The sequence below is a fragment of the Bos taurus genome, chromosome 18, assembly GCF_002263795.3.
Source record: "Bos taurus isolate L1 Dominette 01449 registration number 42190680 breed Hereford chromosome 18, ARS-UCD2.0, whole genome shotgun sequence".
NCBI lineage: Eukaryota > Metazoa > Chordata > Mammalia > Artiodactyla > Bovidae > Bos > Bos taurus.
In genome coordinates, this window is record NC_037345.1 from 18,132,536 (window position 1) to 18,151,619 (window position 19,084).

General features: G+C 53.2%; 1 protein-coding gene and 1 non-coding gene across 4 annotated transcripts in view; one reads left to right on the forward strand and one right to left on the reverse strand.

Moving 5' to 3' along the window:
* The window catches only part of ZNF423 (zinc finger protein 423), a 345,848-nt gene that overhangs the window by 169,344 nt on the left and 157,420 nt on the right, over positions 1–19,084 (reverse strand). The window contains exon 1 of one of the 3 annotated variants that reach the window (XM_015475722.3): positions 2,740–3,122. The gene's annotated coding sequence lies outside the window, so the exon portion shown is untranslated. 3 annotated transcript variants of the gene reach the window in all.
* TRNAG-CCC (transfer RNA glycine (anticodon CCC)) lies at positions 18,740–18,812 on the forward strand. The gene has a single exon. It is a non-coding gene; the product is annotated as a tRNA-Gly (tRNA).

The window sequence follows — 19,084 nt, forward strand, 5'->3', positions numbered from 1 at the left end:
GGGCTGAGAGAGACACACAGAGAGAGAGTGTGTGTGTGTGTGTGTGTCTCCAAAACTCACCTCAAATCTCCCTACTAACCACCCACAAATGAGCGTGCCCTCCCACGAGGTACACACAGCCAAGTGGCCCCCTTGTAAGTTTTTCTGAGAGGAAGTCAGGCCAGCCAAGCACACGCGGCTATCACACCTTCTTGGCCACCGCTGCCCTGCATTTCTCCTTCCCCTGCCCAAACAGGAATTGATCACTTCCTGTTCATCTTAGGACACTCCTTGCATTCATTCATTCCTTCTCCGGATACTTACTGACATCTACTCCATCCGTGCCAGGCTGTCTCCAAGTGCTGGGGCAGCAAACACACTGGCCAAGGGAGCCTGGTTCCAGGGGCCTCAGGAGCTTGTCCAGGACGGCTCTTGAGCCAGAGAGCTAGGTTCCCAGCCCGGCTCCACCCCTGACCAGCTGTGGTGACCTGGGATCTGTTACTGAACCTCTCTAAGCCCCACCAAGGGGGAAAGTAGACACAGAAAACCTTCTGCCTCCTCTGGCTGTGGTGAGGATTAAATCGGATAATCCAGGTTAAGCAACTCTGGCCCAGCGCCGGGCACACGGGAAATAATGCTCAGTGAATGTATCACTGTGTCGTTTCCAGATCGGAGGCAGCAAGAGCGGAGGCTGCTGGGCAGACCCCTGGTTAACCGCACGGCTCCCCACCCACAGTGGGCCATACCGCCCACTCTTAGTTTACCCTTCCCATGAGCATTTTTTACAATTTTCCAAATCCTCACACGCCACCCCAGGGTAGGAGCCGCTAACTGCGTGTGATAGAGACAGCGGACCCCGCTGTCCTACCCCTGAGCCCATCACAGAACCCAAACACAGAAGGGCCCTCAGGGGGATGCAATTCACTCCCCACCAGCACTTCCATGCCCTCTGCCAGGTTTGGTTCCTTCCAGTGATGGGGAACTCATTCCCTTCTGAGCTTCCTTAGCAAAAAGAAATGATGTCACCACGAGCCCATAGAGAGGGCTTGCTGACCACCTCTTGGGGGACAGGAACAACAGGATCCCCGACTCCCACCATCCTCTGAGAGGAGACGGAATCGGTCCCCTGTCACGTGGCAGGCATTTTTAAAACAACATTGTAATTTACATGCATCTATTCCCTCAACAAATGTCACCAAGTGTCTACTCTGCAGTCCTGTTCCAGGCTCCGGGGACAGGGTAGCGAGCACAACAGTCCTCGCCTACAGTGGAATGAGAGGAGGCTGACGATACAGCAGTAAATCCAACTGTAGTAAGTCAGGCGGCACAACAAAGAAAATACGGAGCAGCGTAAGGACAGAGAATGAGGGAATGGGTGGGGTGCTGCTCCAGACAGGCGACGACACGGTGACACTTGAGCACAGACCTGGAGCAAGCAAGCAAGTGAGCCAGGGGACGTGGAGGAAGCGCATTCCGGGAGCGGGCATTAGCACGTGCGACAGCCCTGAATCCTGACCGAGCTGCCTTGGGCATGTTCCAAACCTCCATCTTCCTGGATGCTAACACGAGGCTCAGAGCGAAGGCGCTTCTCTGCCTTCAGAGATCGCAGACCAAGCTATCCTTCCCACAGAGACCCACAGTCCAACTCGAGCACCGACTCACTGTGGGACCCGACGCTGGTCTCTCAACCTCTCTGGTCTTGGCGGTGGCAACAGCTAATCAGGGCTGAGCATCCACCCCTGAGGTCCTCCCCGGCCTGCCACTCGGTGCCACGCACACCCACCATTCCCCTCTACCCACCATGCCATCCTTACGCCCGCGCCAGCAAAGCCACACAGGATTGGCACGCCTGCCAAAACGGCTATTAACCCAGTAGCCAATAATAACACATTATCCTATCAATTTGCTTCCAAAACGCTGTGTAACTGCAGAACCCAAGTTTGCCATTTCGGTAGCTTGGTTACGACACAGAGAGAAATGCGCTGGTTCCTTCCCACGGAGAACAAGTGGCTGGCCACAAGAAACAGCCGCTTCGCTTACCACCGAGGCCCCCTCCCACCCTGCCCCACCGGCAGGCCCCACGCCAATCCATCGGGAATCACGGTCCGGTGATCCATAGTCAGAGGCTTGTCTCGGTGTCCTCTTGGCAAGTCTCCCAATGACGGAAGAGGAGACCGATGCCTGGGAGGTGACAGCTCAAGGCCACGCTGGCCTCGTGGGTGGCAAGGTCAGGCCCAGAAGGCGGCATGCGGCCACCTCCCAGCCGACAGCCAGGAACCAGGGCAGGAAGTGGGGCAGAGGTGAGGCCCTGGGACGGGACGGGAGCCAAGGTGCCTAGTGGCCCACAAGCACTCCGGCCCAAAGGGCACGCAGACCAGCGGGGATGCCGGCCAGCCTCCTCAGCAGAGACGGGGAGCCCGGAGGCCACCAGACAGACACAGAGAAGGGCAGGGGGGAAGTGAGAGCGGTGCCAGACCCAGAAAGCAGGGTGCTCCCAAGAGGGCCACCCTCCACCCCCACACTGCAGGACCCGACACAGATCTGACACCCCAGCCACCAGTGCCTCTGAGGCCCTCACTTTTCTCCCCCAGTCCAGGAAAAACAGCTCCCTTCTTTCTGGGTTAGATTCCACTCTGAGCGAATGTTCAGACATTCAACTTCCCAGGGAGCCAGGAGCCTCTAAGGGGACTCTTGGCGTTCCAGTGCAGACACCAGCCTGTTTTATCCATTCTCCCCCTCCAGCCCCGCCCCTTCACTTACCTCTCCCCCCTGCTCACCGGGACATCCCAGGATAAATTGTTTGATGCCCCCGCTCTGGGCACCCAGCGGCCGGGCAGGCGAGGGCTGGAAAAGCGCTTCCCACTGCCCCGCTGGTGACCTCAGCCCCAGGACTCATCCCCACCCTCAGCCTCAGCCGGGGAAAGGATGGGCCCAGCGTGGCTGCTCCCGCCGCCTTGGCGGGGAATCCAGCTAGTGGGGAGAGGAAGGGCCTCGGGGAGGGAGTGGGGGAGGAGACAGAGGAGGCCAAAGGCTGGGCCACTCGGCCAGATGCTGACCCAGTTGAGGGCCCCAGACCCCAGGGGCACCCGGGGAAGCTCTGACTCTCCCGCCAGCCCTGGGATTCCTCTAGAGATGAGGGGCCGGGACAGTCCTGCTCAAGCGCTTGTCCCTGAGGCTGGGGTTAAAGGAGGAACGCAGGGCTGCCAGGACAGGGTGGGGGACAGCCCCTCAGAGGCCCTGGGTGGGGTGGGTGGGGTGCCGTCTGCGGAAAGGAGTGCTCAGCAAATGGAAACCAGGCCCCAGAAACTGGCCCAGCCACAGCGGCTGCAAGCTCCAGGGAAAACCCCGCCGCTCAGAAAGGTGCCCCAACCCCAGAGAAAGACGTGTTAAAAAATGAAGAAGCAGGGAGGGGGCCAGGAGTTGAGGCAAGAGTGGGGGTGGCCGTCAGCTGAGTCCACACAAGCCCCCCTTTTCTATGCTCCGAGCACCTCCAGGGCCGGCCCATTATCCTCCAAGGCCGGCTGGCCCGCAAGTGCTGTAAAAAGCCAGGTCACGGAGCAATTTTCCTCCCTTCGCCTCCCTCTGCAGCCTTTGGTCAGGTTTCCAGCAGAGCTGGGCCAGAGCTTCATCCTGGCCCTGGAAATCAGCATCATGCTGGGACGGGTGAGCGTGGATTCCCACCACGCTCATTTTTCAAGATTCGGCCCTCAACACTGACTCCTCAGCCCTCATCAGTGAGAAAAGAGGTCACCGGAAGGGGGAGGGCCAGGGACACGCAGCTCCGGATGACAATTTGAAATTGGTCGGACCCCAGGGTCCTGACATCAAGAGCCTGGTGTGCAGTGAGATGCTAGAGAGGGTGTGGAGAAAAGGGAACCCTCCTACACTGTTGGTGGGAATGTAAACGGGTACAGATATGATACAAAACAGCATGGACATTCCTCAAAAAACTAAGAATACAGTTACCATATGATCCAGCAATCTTGCTCCTGGGCATATATCCAGAAAACAGCTCTGATTCAAGATGCGTGCACCCCAATGTCCACAGCAGCGCTGCTCACGACAGCCAAGACACAGAAACAGCCTGAATGTCCATCAACAGTGGATGAAGACGACGCGGCCCACGTATATGGTGGAGTATCACTCAGCCATACAAAAGAATGAAGTAATGACATTTGCCACAATATAGATGGACTTGGAGATTATCACACTAAGTGAAGCAAGTCAGAAAGAGTAAGACACATATCACTTATATGCAGAGTCTAAAACAAGCAATGAATGAACTTATTTACAAAACACAGAAACAGACTCACAGACATAAAGAACAGATTTGTGGTGGCCGAGGGGTCGGAGGGATGGATTGAGAGTTTGGGATTACCAGATGCACACTACTACAGAGAGAATGGATAAGCAACAAGGTCCTGCTGCATAGCACAGGGAACTATATTCCATATCTTGTGATAAACCATAATGGGAAAGAATATGAAAAAGAACATATATATACAACCAAATCACTTTTCTGTATACCAGAAACTAGTACAACACGGTAAGTCAACTACATTTCAATAAAAAATAAATTAAAAAAAAGAGCTTGGTGTGTAGTGGCATTCAGTTAGTGCAGATCTCATCTACCCATTCATCCATTCATCTCTTCAACAGATGTTGAGGATGTGTTTAGAACACTTTGGTGCTGGAGGTGTGAGGGGAGACGACGCAGGCATAGTTCCTGCCCTACGGAGTTCACAGCCTCCTGAAAGAGACAGACGTTCTCCACGGGCTGACATCTGCTACGACTGGAGAAGTCCCCGGGGGCGGTGGGAGAATGGGGACTGGGGTGCAACGAGCTTCCTAGAAAAAGCAACCTGTGCGTTGAGACCAGCAGGATGAGTAAGAATCAGCCAAGGAAAGGACGCAGGGATGAGGACAGAGGTCCAGGCAGCAGCGCCAGCACGCGCGAAGGCCTAGCGGTGAGACTCAAGTCTTGGATCACTTCTACTAAACCTCAAGTTCCTCTCTCCCAGCCCTGGTGGGTGGCCCATCCCAGCAGCTCTGAACCCCCTCCCCACTTCCAGACCGGGGAGACCCCCACTGGCACCTCTGGCGGCTAAGCCCATATTCAAGGCCTTCTCTCCCAGCTGAAGTTCCTATTTGAAATGTTTTCACATGTTTATTTTTGAAGGGGGATGGGAAGAGAAAAGGGAGTCCTGAAGGTCTTTTACTTTCAGAAAAAAAATTAATAAATAAATAGAGCCTCAAGAAAAGGGCATGGAAAGGTCTCTGCATCTGTAACCACTGAACAAATTAAAATTAGCTCATTTAATCAGCTCCTAATGGCCTGGCTGTCCCGAGTGGGCCCTGGAACACAGCAAACTTCACAGCAGAAATGCACGGGCCAATGTCAGTTTATCCTACAACAAAGGGATTTTCTAAATAGCGCGATCAAAATGCAGCGAAGCCGGGGGAGAGCTGGGGAGACAGAACTCGGCCCCCCAGATCTTGGTGGGCCCCACCTCCCCACTTTGTCCCTTTGAATGGAGTTGTTCTCTCGGCTTTTGTTCTAATTATCCAAACATATGTGTAACTATTCTACAAAGTGTGTTTTAGCCAGCAAAGGAGGTTAACACTTGCCCCCACCATACGTTCCTGGGGCCCCCCGCAACATCTTCCTCTCCCCCATTACCTCCAGCCTCCCAGGCAGGCACAAACGCACATACAGACACACACACCTACACACACGGCAGTCACATACCCACATGGTTCTGCAAAAAGTCACACGTCACGTACAGTCCCATATACATAGTTCTATGTGTGCAGTTCTATGCATGCACAATTACATGCACACAGTTACTCTACCACACACGCAGCCACAGCGCTCTCAGGTTCCTAACAGCTGGAGGTGGGAGGCGCAGCTCACCGGACCCCCAGGGAGGGCCGCTGTGCACACACCTGAGGCCCAGGCTGGTAGCAAGGACTCTTATTTCCCTGGAGTGGTTTCTCCACGTAACCTGCCACCTGGGCTAAGTCATTAGGGCAACTGAGGAAGGGGAGCAAAAGGCCAGGGAAGAGGGGCCGGTGCCAAGGGGAAAAAGGGGGTGTGTGATGCCAGGGCAAGCCTGGGCCAGCGGCCACTCCCAGACCTGGTGGGGAGGCTGGAACAAGGCTCCTCTGCCAATGCCAAGCTTATCTCCTAGCCGGCCGACATGCAGCCCTAGAGCCCTGGTGCTCAGCCCCGTGGGTCATCAGTTAGTCTGGATTCAGCCCTGGCTCCACCATTCACTAGCTCTGAGCCTTCACTTCCTCCTCCATAAAATGGGAAGAAGCTCCAGCCCCAGGGAAACGCCATGCTGACTAAATTGGAGAGTGCAGCACACTGCCCAGCACAGAACAAGCTGCATCAGCCTTTGGCACCGCTTCCTTTATATCCAAGAGCCTGGTGACCCAGGAGGGGGTCGGACGGTGGGTTAGTGATGCAACCAGAAGACAGCTAGTTGTCTCGTAGTTTTCACTGTCTTACCCAACCCCAATCCCTCAAGTGAAGGAGGGAGAACTTAAAAAGTAAATCAAAGACATTAAACAGGGTGTAGTGAGGAGGACACGGCAGCCCACTCCAGTGTTCTTGCCTGGAGAACCCCATGGACAGAGAAGCCTGATGGGCTACAGCCCATGGGGTCACAAAGAGTTGGATCCGACTGAAGGGACTTAGCACGTATGCAAGGAGTAAATGACCAGGACGATGGGAGTCTGGGAAGGTTCTGACTTGAACAGCAGCAACCTGGGTCTGTGCCAATGTTATCCTCAAGTCACAGAAATGGAAACTGGGCTCTCTGTGGCAAGCGGCTTGCAAACAAGTCTGCCTGGATCAAGGCCGCTTCCCTGCCCCTTCCCGTGGCAACAGTTTCTGCAGAGCCTGCTCTCCAAACCGCAAAGTCCACCCAGAAGACCCATGGAGGAAACCGACACCTGAGGACCATCTCCAGAGAGCAGCTCTTGGGACAGGAGGATCAGGCCACTCAATCCACCCCAGACCCAGGAGGGCAGCCCTTCCCCACAGTGGCTCATGAAGGCCTCAATACCCCCGGACGTCCCGTGTCAAGGAGAGATCAGGAACCGCCCTTGCCTATGTCACAGACTTGGAAACTGAGCCCCAGAAATGGTGCAGGTGGGAGACCCAAGCTGCCACAGCTCCCAGGTGACTCCCAATGGGAGCTGAGTCTGCAAGGCTGGAGTCATCCTAGGCTGGGACTCCTACCCTCCTTCCTGGCCCAGCCCTCATCCAGGCAGCTCCTGAGACCTATTCTATAGGACCCCCAAGGAGTGTTCAGAAAACGGACCTCGACATGGGTCCAGCCAGCAGGTTCCACTGCGTTGGTAGTGGCTGTGACCAGTCCTATAGAAATCCCCACCTCCATCTGACTGGCAGGGTCCAGGCCCAGGAGACTCAGAACCACCTGAGGCAGCCTCAGCATGGGCAGCGAAACCTGGGAAACAAGGTCCGGTGTCACCAAGCCTACAGATCCCACATCCTGCAGGCTCCCCCAGCCCTGGCCCCGTCAAGCCCCAGGCCACCCAGGAGACAAGAAGCATGGGCAGTGGAGGTCAAATGCATGGGCTTGGGTTGAAGCTTGGCCCTGTCACATGCATGCTGTGTGACCTGGGGAAAGTGATCTCCCCTCTCTGAGCCACAAACCTCAACTGTAAAATGAAGACAGTGAAAAGGGATGCCTCCCTCCCAGACTTGATGATGGAAGGGGATGCTGTCTGGAAAGTATCTAGCTCAGCGTCTGCCCCCGGGCCCAGTTGGTAACCCTTAGTAAGCTCAGGGAGTGTGGTAGGGGGAGAAATAAGCTCAGGGAATGTGGTAGGGGGGTAAAAAGGAGAGCCTCAAATCTGACTCATCTCCTCCACGGGCGTCCACAGAGCCCTAGGCCATCACACACAATGGGCAGGATAAGGGGCACCCTTCCTCTTTCAGATTCAGCAGGACAGGTGTCCCCAAAGACTCAGGCTCACACTCCCCTCCAGGGTCCCTGAACCAAGCCCAGCAGGCAGCTAATGAGGCGGCCCGGAGTGTGCAGCCCAGCCAGGCTGACACAGGAGGGTGGACCCAGAGGCCCCTCAGAGAGCCCCGGGTTTCACTCTCTTACGATAAGGACTCAGAAGAAAACCACAAGGGAAAAAAAAAGAGTTGGCAGTCTTGCCCCCACCTGCCGCCGTGTCCCACCACACGCAGCGGCCCGGCTGGTCTTGCCTCCTGCTTCTGGGCCATGTGGCCCTACACTCCCCACCCTGAGCCCCTGTTTCCACTCTCTGGGGCTCTGGTCACTCGCAGGGCTGCAGTGAGGGTCAGAGGAGAACAGAGTCTGTGTGCTGCTACTGCTGCTGCTAAGTCGTTTCAGTCGTGTCTGACTCTGTGCGACCCCATAGCCGGCAGCCCACCAGGCTCCTCTGTCCACAGGATTCTCTAGGCAAGAACACTGGAGTGGGTTGCCAGTTCCTTCTCCAGAGCCCTGTGTGGATGCCCTGTAAACTGCTACCAGCGGGCCCACAGGTGGGATCACCGGCGAGGACTGCGTGAGAGGCCAAGGGCAGGCACGACCTGCCCACCCCTCCTACACCTGGGCTGTGGCCACAGGAGAAGCGCTAGGATGGGGCGCTCCCTCCAGGGCCCCAAATGCAGGCAGCATGCAGTCAGCGGCTGCTCAGCTGTCTGCCTCCATCCTGGCCAGCGCAGAGAGAAGCAGCCACCCAACACAGCACACAGCACACAGTAGGCAACTGGTCAGGGTTTTCCTAACCTCTAGCCCTCGGACAACCTGCTTCTGCAAAAGAGACCAGTGCAAATGCCCTCAAGGGCTCCCCGCAAAGACAGAACACGGAATCTGCGCTCATCCACACTCAGACATCAGACCCCACGGGCCATGCGGCCCAGGAAGGATGGGGTGGGGGTGTCTGCCCACTCACAGGCCGCCAGGGATGCTCCTCTCTGCTCAGCTCCCTCTCTGCCCAGCAGAGAGGCTCAGATGAAAGAAACCATCTAGCTAGGGGGACGAGACTCTGGGCCCTGAATTCCAGGCCTGTCTCACTCTGCCCCATGAGCCAGCTGTAGGCGACCACGGCCCTCCTTTCTCTGAGACTCGGTTTCCCTGAGCGCTCCAGCTCCCCCTGCCTCAAAAGCCGTGAAACTCCGGTGACACAGCACACTGCCTCGCTCCCAGCCAAGTAGGCTACAATTAATCTGAAGCAGGAATTTTCTTAATTGCTGGGTTTTACAACCCAAACAGAAGAGATAAAGTACAGCTAGTTGACAACACTGGCTTGAGGCAAGACAGTTAAAGCATCTTTTGTGTTTGGGAGGAGGGGGAGCTCTTTGAAAAGCTGGTGTGGTGTGAATGGATTGCACCTGGAGGACCAAGCTGAGGCACTGCCCCATGAGAAAAATGTTCAATTCCCTTAGGGAGTCAGGCCAGAAACACTGGAGGGGGGAAGGCAGGGGCGAGCATCTCAAAGGACCGCGTCTTATCAGGGAGTAAAAGAGAAATGTGTAAATAAAGGGAGGTTCACCTCCAATTTTCCTAATTGCCTTCCTTCACAGGCACATGCTGTTCCACACCCCGCAGCCCCTTCGGAAGGTGGTGTCAGAGCCAATAGGATTCCCACGACTAGGAAGGCCGAGCATCCTCATTAGCCACACAGGGCCGCTTGGGGGGCACCAGAGAAATGGTGTCAGCAGGCACCAGGCAATGCCCCTCCAACAGGAGGACGGCTGCCCCCCAGGGGAGGTGGAGGAAGATGTGTGAAGGGGTTCCTTCAGGCCCAGGATCTTTCAGGGAGCTACAGAACTGGCAGCAGCCACCTCCGAAACAGACACAAACCACGAGCAGGGAATCCAGCGGCCAGCACCTGGAGCCGGCAAGAGTCAGCCCTTCCTGTGTGTCCCAAACACAAATCAACCTGCCACGGGGCATCCCACCTCCTACCCAAGTGCACCAGTCGTGCTGTGAGGGACAGAGGTCGAGCAGCGCTGTTTTGTTGATGAGGTCGAAGGACAGCTCTGCCCAGTGCTGACTGAGCAGGATTCTGTGTGTGAAGCCTCATATATCTTGCACATGCTGGTCCACAATCCCCTACCCGAAACCCTCGAAGCCAGATGTGTTCCAGAATCCAGACCTCTTCAGGTTCTAGAAAAGTAACAAACTGCCTTTCCTTGGTATCTGGCAACACCTCAGAAGCAACTGAGCACAACAAAACGTAATTCACCACCATAAATTAAACTCTGTAATTTAATGGCTCACATCAGCCAGGTCAAATCTGGCTGCCAAATGAGTGGTGGTTGTTGTTGATGTTCTGTCACTAAGTCGTGTCTGACTCTTTGTGACCCCATCTACACCAGGCTTCCCTGTCCTTCACTACCTCCAGAAGTTTGCTCAAACTCATGTCCATCGAGTCAGTGATGCCATCCAACATCTCATCCCCTATCGTCCCCTTCTCCTCCTGCCTTCAATCTTTCCCAGCATCAGCGTCTTTTCCAATGAGTCAGCTTTTTGTATCAGGTGGCCAACATATTGGAGCTTCAGCTTCAGTATGAGTCCTTCCAATGAAGATTCAGGGTTGATTTCCTTTAGGATAGACTGGTTTGATCTCCTTGCTGTCCAAGGGACTCTCAAGAGTCTTCTCCAGCACCACCATTCAAAAGCATCACTTCCTCAGTGTTTAGCCTTCTTTATGGTCCAACTCTAATATCCATACATGACTACCGGAAAAACCACAGCTTTGACTAGATGGACCAAAACTTCTGGTTTCAGGCTTTCTGGAATTCAGAATAGTGAATAAGGGATTCAGGACCTATACTATACAGTCCATGGAATTCTCCGGGCCAGAATACTAGAGTAGGTAGCCGTTCCCTTCTCTAGGAGATCTTCCCAACCCAGGGATTGAACCCAGGTCTCCAGCATTGCGGGCGGATTCTTTACCAGCTGTCTTTAATCTTCCTAGGGACACTATAGGGGAGAATCCACTGCCATTCCTCCTTTCCAGAAGAGGAAAGTGAAGCATAGGGAAGTTAAGAGTAATTTCCCCACAGTGACAGAGCAGTAAGTAGGGGAGCCAGCCGCCTAGCCTAAGGGTCTGTGCTCTCCACCCCAGAAAGTCCTGACCAAAGTACTGAATTGCAGTTTAAAAGCTTCCTGAAAAAAAACAACACTCAAGCATATGTGAACGTCCCCAGTCGACCCCACTATGTGTGCGGTATTTGGGCTACCCTACCAGGAGGCGCCCTACCTGGAGGCTACCCAGACCCTGAGGGCATCCCACACCTGCCAGGGTCCTTGCTGGAGCCCAGAAGCCCAGGGTAGGTTTCCACCAGCAGGTGAGACTCCCCACCCTGCCCTGGTGCCCAGGTAATTACTCCCCACGTGACACATTCTGCACAGATCATTTTACCTACAGCAAACATGCTAAACACATCTCCTGTCTAGGAGAAATGGGTCACACGGTAATCCCATTTGACAGAGACCAGGGTTTCTGGGTCCAGAAGATCCCCCGGAGGAGGAAATGGCAACCCACTCCAGTGTTCTTGCCTGGAGAATCCCATGGACAGAGGAGCCTGGTGGGTTACAGTCCACGGTGTCGAAAAGAGTCGGACACGACTGAAGCAACTGAGCACAGAAAAGTACAAGAGCTTCCAGCTGGACTCCCCGAGGGCAGGGACCCCATCTCTTCTAAAGATGTGTGAGCCCCACAACTCCCCATGTAGAGCCCTGGTTGTCTCTGGCTTGTCTTCCTTGGCGACTTTTTTCAGCTGCAGGGAAAGACTGCTGTATAAGCCAAATCCTGATGCCCTATTACCAAATAATTACATGATAATTTCGTAGGCATTAAGACACTCCCACCGGCGCAAGCCATGGTGTCCAGCCCGAACAGAGGCCGCCCCGGACAGTGAGTGCTTGTTAAAGAGAACTCCAGCGTTGAGAAAGACCCCCAGCTGCAGTGCTGGCCCGTTCTTTCTGTGCTCTGATTTCTAATTAAAAATTAAAGCAGGCACCTTTCTTCAGAAATCCAATTAGAGAGAAGCATCAAACTGATGGGCCAAAGCAAGCACATGTGTGCAAATACACATGAGGACACGCGTGTGTACTCGCACACGCACGTGCAGGCACCCACCCTCCTTCCTGCCTCAGCAGCAAATCCCGATCCAGTCTTCCGTTCAGTCAGCACGGATGGTGGTAGCGGTGGTGGTTTAGTCTCCAAGTCATGTCCAACTCTTGTGACCCCATGGCTGTAGCTGCCTGGCTCCTCTGTCCATGGGATTCTCCAGGCATGAGGACTCACCAGTTTCTGGGCACAGCACATGACCAAGAGGAAACAACCCCGAGCCCATGCCTTCAGGAGTTTATTCTTTAAAGGAGACTGAGGAAAGAGCACGAGACAAGGCAGACCACGGCGGACCATAAAAAGGGTGTCGTTAGACGGAAGTCAGGTCTGGCTGGCTGATCATAGGTGCCACCATGGGGCAGACCAGACCTCATGCTGGGTCTTAATTTATGGGGGGAAAATAAAAAGCCAAGGGGCAGGTAGACAGAACATTCTGGGCAGAGGAAATAAGGGCAAGAAAGACAGCTGGCACGAGAATGGAAGTTATTCCAACAGATGGATGGATAGTTAGAGAGATAGATAGAAAATAGGTAGATGTCAATATTACCTACTACATGCACTTTTATCTTATGTAAATTGAGCTATGCATTCAGCAAAAAGACAGAAATAGCCTGTGATTCCACGTTATCTGAGAGCAGGCAGGCACCCAAGAAGGGTCAAGTTGAACGTAACTTTGCTCTTCCATCCATCAGCCTGTGTCCCATCACCCTCTCCTACCACGGGCACCTCAGTCAGAGTGCCCACAGGACTTTCGGTGTGTATACAACCAGTGCACAGAGTGCTCGCGGCTGGGTTGTTGCTGCTTAAGTAGCTCAGTCATGTCTGACTCTTTCCTGACCCTATGGACTGTAGCCCACCAGGCTCCTCTGTCTGTGAGATTCTCCAGGCAAGAATATTGGAGTGGGTTACCATGCCCTCCTCCAGGGGATCTTCCCGACCCAGGGGTCCAACCTGTGTTTCCTGCTTGGCAGGCAGATTCTTTACCGCTGAGTCACCAGGGAAGCCCACCTGGGTGGGTAGCAGCCCAATTCATGTCTCCAACAAGCGTCAGTGGTCCTGCCGTGTGTATATGACTTCCTGCCAAAGTGCATACAGAGCACTGTTCCAGTTTACAAGTAAGGACAGCAAGGTCTGGAGAGCTGATGCCACTCTGCTGCAATCACAGAGGGGCAGAGCCTACGTCTGACCCCAGGCAGTGTGGCCCCAGAGTCCAACCTCGGGACCACTAGACAGAGAGCAACATGAATAAAGTGGTATTTCAACAGATTCATCAGTCAACAGCCCATGAGTGGGATGGGGCAAAGAGAAAGCAGAGAACAGACACCCAGGGGAGCCAATGAAACACCCCAGCCTGGAGGTGCTAAGGGGTAGACTCTAAGAATGAGGCCTCAGAACAGACTGATGGCAAAGAGAGGGGTATCTAGGGGTGGCAGGAGGTCTAGCATCTAAGTGAAGAGATTTTCTTCAATAAACTACAATCTGTGAGCTACTGGTGACGAAGTTTTCTTAGAAAGGAATCGCCCCAGTCCTTCCCCACCAGTCACCACCAGCCCTTCCCCACTTCTCTCTTGATGGGAGAAAACACTATCATCCCAAGAAATCCTGAGAATATCCTTCCCACCACCCACATGGACAGGATGGTGGATAGACAACTTAGAACTGCTCAAGGCAGAGGGGGAGGTGTACCTGTGGTGTGAGTATTCATCTTCCCCTGAAATGATGCCATGCACTTCCTCATGCCAACATTACAGGACTGTGGGAAGAGTGCTAGAAACAAGAGTCAACCTTTCCAGCGGATCTACTAACATGCTGTGTGACCCTGGAGACATCACTCAACCTCTCTGAGCCTCGGTTGCCTTTATCTACTGAGTCACACACACAATAAGCATGTACACATGTCCCATTATGTTCCAGGTGCTGGGTTGGGAGTAGAGAGAGGACAGTCTGTCCTACACGACTCATGGGGCCAAAGCCCGCCCTGGATACAATGCCAGGAGTTGCATGTCCCCACCCATGTGCTGGAATGACTGCCCTGGTCATCTGTGATTAGGTGGGGGTGGGGAGGAGTCTTGGGAATTCTAGAAAGTTCAGCCACTCCCAGAATCCCCTATCTGCTGGGCCCATGCCCAGCACCAGGGGCAGCCTGCCGCCCCACCACTCCATGGCTCCATCAGCCGGGACGGGTCAGGTAGAAGCTGGGGAGCCTGGCTGCCACGGCCTCCGCCACCACGGCTGCCACCGCCCCGCCCCCTCCTGCCAGCTGCCTTTGCGCCTGCTGCCGCCGCTGCTCATTTCCAGGCAAATGTTCTAGTTAATTAAAACACACCCAAGTGCTCACACGCACATGAAGCCAAGCTACAAAATCTGCTCTACCCAACTGCAGCTTCTTTTCTCCAGCCTGGGATCCACACCGGCAAGGGAGGTTTCCCAAGCTGCTGTTATTGGCACCAAGGTTTCGCTTGTCCAGTCCTACTGGGCACACAGGCTTATATACAAGGCATGTGCAGGCGCACGTGTGTCCATGCACACACACAGACTCATTCTTGCTCCTTACACGCATGTATGCAGGGTGTGACACACATATACCTATGTACACGTGTGTGCACATGCTCACACATACATGCACACACCCACAGGGCTCCCTCCTCCAGGAAGTCTTCTCCAGCTACACTGACCCTCCAACTCATAACATCAGCCACAATTAATACATGAACACTCAGAGCAGGAGGGGATGCATGAACTGATAGATGACTCAACTGATCCTCGATGCCTCCAGCAATCAGGAAGAGCACAGCTCTGGCCCTGAGCCCCATTTGGGTGCTCGCTGGATCAGTAGAATAGACTGAATTCCCCAGGGAAAGAGGATCCAGGAGGGTATAATCTCTTGCACTTTCACCTACACTGCGGAGCTCTGCCAGGCACTAACCAGGACCCACGGACATACGTATGAGTACACCTGTGACGTGTACGGCCCATGTCACCAGAAAACTCACCTTCCCAGATCTGGACATCCAAACCAACCAGGAGCTGGTGAGAGAGAGAGATCTGACCATCAAGGCCAGGAGATGGAAAGCAGCTCCCTTCAAAGGGACTGAGCTCCAAGAAAGGCAGCAGAGTGTCTGGTGGTCCATGAGACTTCCTAGCATTCTGGGCCTAACATGGGTCCACAGCCATCAGAAGGCAGGTGACTCTAGCTGATAAAACAGCCAGGATGAAACAGCTAGCTATCTGCCCCAGCATGCATTTCTAGCATACTCCAAGTCCACCAAGATCACCTTGCTGGTAGGAACCAGGAACAATCACATTCTTGATGAGGGTTTGACAGTCATGCAAGAATTCAGTCACCTAGAGCCCTGGATGAGGCCTGGCAAGGATTTCTGTTCAAGGAGAAGGGGGCAGCTGTGTTGGGTACCTCAAACTGCATCACATGGACAACAGGTCATCTAATTCATGCCATGGGACTGGCAAAGCTCTCTGCAGAGAATACAGACATAGCTTTTGAAAGGGTGTTTGGAAAAGAGTGAAGACAGTGGCCCAGCAGACATCTCAGTCACCCACTCAAATTATGGTCCCAGACCAACAGCTCAACATTGCCTGGGAGTTTATGAGCAGGGCAGCATTCCAGCCCCCATCTGGACCTGCTGAATCAGAACCTGCATTTTACAACATTCCATGAAATTAAAAGATGCTTGCTTCTTGAAAGAAAAGCTATGACAAACCTAGACAGCATATTGAAAAGCAGAGACATCACTTTACCAACAAAGGTTCATCTAGTCGAAACTATAATTTCTCCAGTAGTCATGTGGGGACGTGAGAGTTGGACCATAAAGAAGGCTGTGCGTGTGTTCATAGTTGCTCAGTCGTGTCTGACTCTTTGAGACACCATGGATTGTAGTACATCAGGCTCCTCTGTCCTTGGGGCTTCTCCAGGCAAGAATACTGAAGTGGTTTGCCATGCCGTCCTCCAGGGGATCTTCCCAACCCAGGGATCGAACCCAGGTCTGCTTCATTGCAGGCTGAGCACCAAAGAATTGATGGTTTCAAACTGTGGTGCTGGAGAAGACTCTTGAGAGTCCCTTGGACTGCAAGGAGATCCAACCAGTCCATCCTAAAGGAAATCAACCCTGACTATTCATTTGAAGGACTGATGCTGAAGCTGAAGCTCCAGGACTTTGGCCACCTGATGTGAAGAGCCGACTCACTGGAAAAGACCCTGATGCTGGCAAACATTGAGGGCAGGAGGAGAAGGGATGAGATGGTTGGATGGAATCATCAACTCAATGGACATGAGTTTGAGCAAACTCCAGGAGATAGTGAGGTACACAGAAGCCTGATATGATGCAGTCTATGAGGTCGTAAAGGGTTAGACATGACTGAGCACCTGAACAAAAACAACAATTAGTAATTGTGATTATCTAAAAGCAAAATAAAAATATAGTTCTTTCTTTAAATTTATGTGTTCAAACTGCTATTAAGTTCTCAGGACATAAGTACTTGTTATTTGCACCTGACTCTTTGAACAAAGGGAACTATTAAGTAATTCTTTTGGCTTAGAGGTACCCTGAAAAAAAAAAAATCACAGACACTAAGGTATTATGATCCAAGAAAGCTGGGAACCTCTGAACTCTGTATAGGGTGTGGTCTGGGTGACAGGGACACAACAGGGAAGAAGGCAAAGTCCTGCCCTTTTAGGATTGACAGTCTGGTGGGAGAGATGGACAGTAAGGGGGCAGGTAATCAAATCATCCTGTAAGATGTTAGGCATCAGTAATGAACAAAAAAGTGAAGCAGAGTGAAGTAACATGCATGAGCCCGGCTTTCCGGCTCTGTCCTCTCCCTGTCATCATGTCCCCACACCAGACACCTTTCCTCTCTCTCCTCTCATGCCTACACAGCTCGTCACCAAGTCCTGTCCATCCTGCATTCAGCCGGGTCTCAAATCTACCCACCAGCCTCCCCAGTTTGCTACCATCGCTTGAGCCCAAGCCACTGTGGCTGGCTGGTTTTTCGGTTGTTGCTTGGTTGGTTTGGACCACCTCGTTGGCCCCTAACAGGATTCCCCATGTCTAGTCCAATCCAGATACAGATCTTTGCAGAGCACAGGTCCACTCACGTTGCTGTCCTGCTTAAAATCCCCTTGAGACCTTCCCACTGCTCCAAGCAACTCACAACTTCTCCAGCCTTGGAATCAGATTGGACCTGCCATCCTCATTTGTTTTCCCGTATTGCTTTTCACACAGAACCTGCTATTTTTCCACAGCAACCACCAAAAGCCCAGCTTTGCAAAGATGTGAAGTCATCAACAGGAATACAGAGCAATCTAATGTTGAAATGGTGGACAACCTCAAGCTAGTAGCTCATATCATGTGCAGTAGATGCTGAGTACTGCTGTGTTCCCCTTGAAAATTTAAAATATACCACAGAGCTCTGACAGATGAGCTCTGCCTTGGCCCACAAGTTGGGGAGATCAATTTACTGAATGAATGGATGGATGAATAAATGAACGAGGAGCATTAGGAGAATCTGAGACACGAAATTGAATCCTCACTCCATACGAATGTTCACAGATCCCTGTGAATACTGGTTGAAGGATGCCATCCCCAGCTGCTTCAGAGCCCACTGGGTCTCCCTCTGGGTCTCAAATCTGCCCAGTAATATTCAGGTAAAGAACCATCAGTATATAGGTCAGGAGCCATCAGTATATAGGTCAGAGCCTTCAGTATACGGGTCAGGAGCTGTCAATATGCAGGTCTGGAGCCATCTTCATTTGTAAAAGCACAAACTTTAAGCCAGACAAGTGCCAGTGTCTGTCAAGGCTAGTGGAGAGAAATAATTTTCTAAGAAATGTTCATGTCCCTTAGCTCCAAGGAACCCCAGAGTTGGGACAACAGGCCTATCCAGTAAGAAGACCAAAAGGCTTCCCAGATTTTGGAAGTCAGGGGTTCAGGCATCAGGAGAGCAACACAGAAAAACCACATGGGGGACTCAGTACAAGCGGGAAGGGAAGCAAGTGATGAAGGTGGGTTTGGGGAAACGGCCAAAGCACAAAAGGCCTTCTTTGTCTTAAGCGTCGGCAGCAGCTGCGCTGGTTTGGGGAAAATGAAACCCACCAGCATCCAGACTAAGCCGCTTCCAAGTTTGAGTGGGAAAAGAGACATGGTTCTCTTTCGGCACCTTCTTTCCCCCTGGGCAGCAAAGCTTTGGTTCCTGGATGCTTTTGAGGGTGGGGAGAGGAGAGAAAAACTCATGTGTGTATTAACACTGTCAAGATCACGTCAGCGACAGGCTTCATAAAGCAAACGGTGCAGATTTACAAACCTTGGCGTTGGAAGGACTGACGGACAGGGAGATTAAATGGCAGAGTGTGTGCAGCAAAGCGGAGGCTAATGAGACCTCAGACCAGATTGTTCCACCACAAATGTCAGGGACTTCAAAGTGACGGCTCCCGGCCCGTTGTGCAGTGAGAGAAGCCCACGGGCACGCGCAGCCCCGCGGCCTCTGCCACCACCCGCAAGCCTGCTCGGCGCTCCTGGAGGCTGTGAGGGTTGTGAGCTGGGCTTCCAGCCCACACACTGTCTCATCTTCCAATATCGGAATTCTTTCCAGGACTTCCCTGGTGGTCCAGTGGTTAAGACTCCGCACTCCCAATGCAGGGGACCCAGGTTCGCTCCCTGGTCAGGGAACTAAATCCCACTCACAGCAACTAAAGGGTTCACATGTCCAGCTAAAGACTCTACATGCCACAACTAAGACCCCAGGGCAGTCAAATAAACAAACATTAAAAGAAAGAATTCTCCTACCCTGCACCCCCTCGGCACACTCCACCTCTGCTCATGGCTGACTGCTCCCTTCCTCCCCAGCCCCCTCTATCCCCCTCCTGTTTCTCAAGGTAGGGACCCCTTGTCCCCCATCTCCACTTCCTCTTCCCTGTCTGCTTGCTCTCATCCTATCCTCT